Source organism: Centruroides sculpturatus, unplaced genomic scaffold (assembly GCF_000671375.1).
Source record: "Centruroides sculpturatus isolate CEXI.00-Female unplaced genomic scaffold, Cexi_2.0 scaffold1227, whole genome shotgun sequence".
Taxonomy (NCBI): domain Eukaryota; kingdom Metazoa; phylum Arthropoda; class Arachnida; order Scorpiones; family Buthidae; genus Centruroides; species Centruroides sculpturatus.
The window spans coordinates 224,462-231,389 of record NW_019392625.1 but is presented as its reverse complement, the minus strand read 5'-3'; the positions used below and the strand labels follow the sequence as shown (position 1 = coordinate 231,389).

Sequence of the window (6,928 nt, the reverse complement as noted above, 5' to 3'; positions counted from 1 at the left end):
AAACGAACAATTATACACAACCTTATCCCACAAACAACACTTGAACTTATCAAACAACAGGTTGCTGATCAAATGCATCAACAGACAGAAACATTTAACATTATTAATGAAGATCACGTAACCTGTCAGGATAATCCAACAACAAGCATTGATAATAGCACACATACAACAACTACAACTAATGATACTACAGGCACTTCCTTATCCATCACTGATGACATAGAATTAGTTAATACACTCTCACTTATATTTCAGGAAACACTCACTAAATATACTGGTACAGATCCCACACAAAGACCATGAATACCAAAAATCAACACGTCAAAGGAACTAGGAAAAACGTTAAGTTATGTAAACACTCACTTACTACCAAACTACATTCATTCAATTTCTACACTCTCAGACATTCATACATTAGTTTATGCTGGGGCAGTCACAGTAGTAACACACCATGGACTGAAAATACAATCGCAGACAGACACACACAAAACACAATTCTATCACAAGCCTGCCTGGCAGAGAAGAATAGAAACACAAATAAATGACATTAGACAGCAATTAGGCAGGCTGACACAGTACACTAAAAGCAACATAATACCCAAATTAAAGAAACAGCTCAAAAACATTTTCAAGAAAATCAAAACACACACAAAACATGAACATCACAACACACACATTAGAGAATACATCGATACACTAAAACAAAAACTCGCAGCAAAAGCACGTAGACTCAAATGATACAAAACATGTACACTACGAAAACAACAAAATAAATTATTCACAAACAATGAAAAACTTTTCTACAGACAAACCAGTACCAAAACAAACACTGATACACAGCACAGTGGCACACCAACAGAAGAAGAACTCACAACTTATTGGTCTTCTCTTTGGTCCAATGCTGTTACACACAATGCTGATGCAGGCTGGATTGAGGAGGAGAACAGAAACTTGCACAGCATACCAACTATGCCCTGTGCTGAAATAAACGTACACGATATCCACTATGCTGTGAACAGAACACACAACTGGAAGACACCTGGTGTAGATAACATTCACAATTTCTGGTACAAAAAGTTTACATCACTGCACCAGGAACTAGCTAAAAATCTAACACACATCATCATCAATCCACAAGACATGCCAAAATTTCTTACTCAGGGCATCACCTACATGAAACCTAAAAACAACAAAACCACAGACCCCACACAATACAGACCAATTACATGTCTTCCAACACTCTACAAATTACTGACATCCTGTATCACAAACAAAATATACAAACATGTTGAAGAACACGACATTCTTACAGAACAAAAAAAGGTTGCCATAGAAATCACAGGGGATGCAAAGAGCAGTTACTCATAGATTCAGTCATTCTATGGCAAGCACAGAAACAACACAGAAACATACACATGGCATATATAGACTACAGAAAAGCATTCGACAGTGTTCCACACAGGTGGCTGCTACATATTCTACACATGTACAAAATACATCCATCACTCATTGCATTCTTCGAAAACACTATGCAGCACTGGAGAACAACACTGCATCTCAGGGTTAGTAACACTTCCATACAAACAAACCAAATATTTATTAGGCGAGGAATTTTTCAAGGAGATTCCTTGAGTCCTCTCTGGTTCTGCCTAGCCCTGAATCCATTATCCAACATGTTAAACAACACGCAATATGGCTACAATGTCAGACATGAAAAAACAACACAGTTTATGCTGTCACATCTCATGTACATGGATGACATAAAACTTTATGCATCCACACAGAAACAACTTCAGCAGCTCCTACAAATCACACATTCATACACCAAAGACATACAAATGGAGTTTGGCTTACAAATGCAAAAAACTTCATATAGAAAAAGGAATCTTGAAGAAAGAAGATTTTGCACTTGGAAATGGAGACGTTATTGAATCCATGGAAGAGGGCGAGTTCTACAAGTATTTAGGATTCCAACAGGCCAAACTAACAGAACATACACAAATAAAGCAAAGATTAATTAAAGAATACCATAGTAGGTTAAACGCTATACTTAGAACACAGTTAAATGCAAAACACATAGTTAAAGCAATAAACACATATGTCATCCCAGTACTCACATACTCTTTTGGAGTTATACATTGGACTCACACAGATCTTGAGCAATTCCAAAGAAAAACAAGAACAACGCTTACTAAGCATAAACAACATCATCCTAAATCTGCCATAGAAAGATTAACCCTTCCACGTAAAGATGGCGGACGTGGCCTGATTGACATAGTTAACCTTCACTACAAATAAATACAGTCACTGCGAGAGTTTTTCTACAGGAAACAAGAAACATCACAATTACATAAAGCAGTAGTTTTAGCAGATTCAAATAGCACACCATTAAACTTACACTCACATCATACAGACTTGAAACAAATATAAAAGGCATAGACACCATTAAGCAATCATGGGCTCAAAAGGCACTCCATGGCAGGCATCCTTATGACCTGGCCCAGGATTTTGTTGACAAAACTGCATCAAACAGCTGGTTAGATCGGGGATGCCTCTTTGGGGAGACGGAAGGATTCATGATTGGCATACAGGATCAGGTCATAAATACTAAAAACTACAGAAAACACATACTCAAAGATACAACACTCACAAATGGCACATGCAGAAAATGTCACATCATACCAGAAACTATACAACATATCACTTCTGGTTGCAAGCTCTTGGTACAGACAGATTACTTACATAGACATAATCAAGTAGCAAATATAATACACCAAGAGCTTGTAAACAAACACAAATTATTAGATACCCACGAACCATACTATAAATACATTCCACAGACAGTATTGGAAAACAACACGCACAAACTGTACTACGACAGAGCCATAATCACAGATAAAATAATTTACCACAACAGACCAGACATCACACTCATTGACAAACACAATAAAATCACATACATTATAGACATAACCATTCCAAACACTCACAATGTTCAAAACACATGCACTGAAAAAATAGCAAGTACACAGAACTTGCCCAGGAAATAAGGCATCTGTGAAGGATGGATAGGGTGCTTATTGTACCTGTCGTTCTCTCCTGTACAGGTGTGATACCANAGTAAACTAAAAAAAATATTCACTATAATGCAATTTTTATTTTTAATGGTGTCTTGAAGTTTGAATAATTTCATATATTTTTTTAAAATTAAAATAAGTGTAATCTAGGTACGCTATTCTGTCACAGTTGGTTGAAACATGTGTTGAGAGTTTGAGAGGAATAAATTAAATGTTGAGAATGACATGAGATTGGCGTTAACAAAAACTCACCCGCGAATTTTGAAACTGGTTAATAACATGCAATTTCAACCATCGCATTAAATTATTAAACAACTGAAAATAAAATTATAGTAAAAAAACTAATTTCGTTGTTTTTTAATTACCTTATTAAAAATGCCTTTTTCAATTGTATCGGGGTCGCGGGACATTTGGCTTTTATAAAAAGGGGTCGCCACCCGAAAAACGTTGGGAACCGTTGATCTACTAGAATAAGCAGAGAAATTTCTAAATTTTAACATGCATAGAGGACAAACCAAGAAGTTTTACTGTCTGTCACCACCTTGAAGTACCTGAAAAATTTATCAATGCCTTTCCTAATCATATGATGTCATGTGATCAATAAAAATGTTTATGCTTTCCAAATTAATGGTAAATGATGCCATACACTAATTTCACAATTGTTCAGATCAGTAAATGTTTTATGCATGTGGTCCATAAATGATAAATTAAAAGAAAAAAAGGTTTTGCTGGTTAGGTCTTATTATAAGAAGAAATGAAACAAAATTAGTCAAGATAAATTCAATATCAGTCTTCCTAATTAAGAGAGGTAGAGATGTTGTAAAGAAAGTGAGTTAGGAGTAGACACAAAACTAGCTAGAAGTAGAAAAGATTAGAAAAGTAGATTAACAAAATTTGTCCCTGCTTAATCAAAACAAGATGATGATGATGGTGATACAGTTGGTACACAGTTTGTATTATATTTATGAGGAAGAAACATATAGTCGTTGTTCAAATAATTTTATTTATTTATTTATTTATCTATCAATAGGACTTTCACAATAGGTTAAGTCTTATTAAGAGTTTAGATCTTCCCATATAACAATAAAACCTGTAAAAAATACACAAAAAGAGCTTAAAATATACAATAAAAACAATATTCCCATTAAATTAATTAAATACTGATATACTATGTTTTGACAATGTAAAATAATATACAAATATTTGATAATATTAATTAATGTCTTCTTTTCACTTGGTATGAAAAGAAGAAGTTAATTTACTACTTGTATGATGAAGTTGATAATGCATGACTGGTTTTTACTTAATTCACTTGAATGAACAGACATTTTGTCAAATGTTTCAGAAAATTCAGAAATATGGTGGAAGTAGATAGAATCAGGGATTAAATCCTTCTTTCCTGTAACAGTTTCTTTGGTCCCATTTTTCACTAAAAAGTGTATGTTACATGTGATCAACAACTATTTTTGAAATGGTGATCATAGATGTTGGCTTTTATAGATAAAATTTTGCATTCTCTTGGAATTCAATCATCCCCGTGTTACCAAGAACCTTGTCTAAACTTTAAAAAAGTGCCTTTTTTATTTATAGTCTATTTTTACTAATTTGTAGTATTCACTTTGGCATCCTGGGACAACATACAAAGTCATGACCCAACCATCAGTTTATGAAACTTTAAACAATATTTACATATAAAATAAAAAAATAACAAGAATTTAAAATAATGTACAAATTAAAAATATTAAGAAAACAAAAAAATTTAAATTGAAAAAGAAACTAGAAAAATATGAATATAAGGTGTAATGAACTTTTAGAATCATGAAGGAGTCCAAGTTTTCTTTCAGATTAAATGTTTGTTGGAAGTGCACATCCCAAACAGTACTCTTTTAATCAATGCCAAATTAATAACATTGTCCCTGTGAGCATTTTGTCTTTCTTTCCAAAGACTCCATCTTCAGTCAAGAGGTTTATTGGATATTTTAGTCTGTTATATCTTCAAACTTGCTAAGCACTCAAAAGGCTCTAGAATACCTTTAAAATTTGAAATTTAAAATTTTGAAGGGGATTCTTTTTGTAACTGGATACATACCACCAACCATGAAACTCAAGGAGACTTTCCCAAATCTTTTTGTGAAATTTAAAATTTTGAAGAGAATGCTTTTTTGACATTCTTTGTTCAAATTTCTATAAGATCTGATGATGGGATGTGTAGTCTTGGAAAGCATTTAATCTAAAAGAAAACTTTGACTCTTTCAGTGACTTAAAAGTACTACATTGAACTGATTGACACACAAATGTTCAAGGATAGACTGGAATAATTGGGGATAGGATGTCTCCTTGATAATTTTGGGATTGTGGATAGGCTCTGTCTGCACTTTTTGTTTAATCTCAGATCTCACCCATACCTGAGTTTTCTATCCAGAGGAGTGTAGCCTCTCTTGTTATCCTTAGCAGGCTTGCTGAGTATCTGCAATGAGTATCCATGGTGTTATCAGTTCTGAGCCTTGCCCTGCACATCATCTTCTCTGATCTTTTTCCTACTTTTTTCTCCCCCTTCTTTTGGGAGCCAACTTCCGACCAGTCAGAAAGACAGTTGCGCACAAAGCTTCCTTTTACATCTGTGCTAACCTAAATGTAGGTGGTCATCCTCCTACATGTTTAATTGTAGCTGTTTTCATGCCACTGTAAGTGGTGTTATGACCAGACCACACCTGGGTCCATTTTAACAAGCCACAAGATTGCTTTTTTTTCCTCTTCTCTCCCACAATAATTTTTCACGTAACCCCACAGGAAATATCACAAGGATTCAGATCTGGTAAATAGAGAGTTTGTTCCACACCTTCTGGAATAACTTAAACATCTGGTTGTATATCAAACAATCCCCAAAAATACTGAAAAGGAGTTCATTATTGATCTTAGCCATATGTGGTTGAGTACTGTCCTTCATAAACCATGTTTTTGCTCAAATTTTCTGACTTGATGAAAAATGGTAAACTTTTGTTTTTGAAGATATTAGAATAATTGGTGGCATTAATAGTTTGATGGATGAATATCAGTCCAATTATGCCTTGATAATTCATTGCTACCCAGACAGTTGTTTTTTGAGGATGCAGAAGCATCTTTATGAATAGCTTTATTGAATCTATTCAGTGGCCTAGAATAAATAATTTTGACAATTGATATACAGTATTTGTTCAGACCAAAGTATGCCTTTGTCTGGTATAAAATCAAGTGTCCATGACTTTATCATTAATTAGATTGAGAATTGCATTTAGCATTTCAGCTGTACATTGTTCCTTTCCTGGAGAATTGCTTGAAACATTTGGATTGTGTATGGATATGTATCTATAGTTTTCCTGTGCAAAATCTGATGTTAGCTGCACTGTGTTAGTTCAGTTTTCAGGCTAAATCTACTGATAGAACTCCTCGAAGGACTTCAAGATGGCCTCTTTGATCTTTCAGATGTTGGTATGACTTGATGTTGGTGATCTTTTTCTCTAATTCACTGGAGTTTGACATTGAGAGTTATTGACAATGCCATACTTGTGAAATCAGACAAAGTCATTGGACAAGTTGTGGATTCAACTTCTTATGCATCTCTTTACCAAATTCAATTATAGTGCTTTTCTAACAGATAATCACCATAGTACTGACACTAGAGTGTATATGGCATTGAACAAATTATTTTTGTTCAATGCCATATACCAAAAAAAAACTTTTTCGGGTTTCAGGGGACACTGGAAAAAATATATTTCTAATAATTCACGTAGAGATTAATATAAATTTTTGAAATTTCAGAGTTATTTTGTAAAGACCTTATATATTATTTAAAATCTATACATTTAAAATTA

General features: G+C 33.9%; 1 protein-coding gene across 1 annotated transcript in view; it reads left to right on the top strand.

Moving 5' to 3' along the window:
• Window positions 1-6,928, top strand: part of LOC111617758 (guanine nucleotide-binding protein G(o) subunit alpha-like) — a 59,609-nt gene that overhangs the window by 16,425 nt on the left and 36,256 nt on the right. The gene's annotated exons all lie outside the window — the stretch shown is intronic.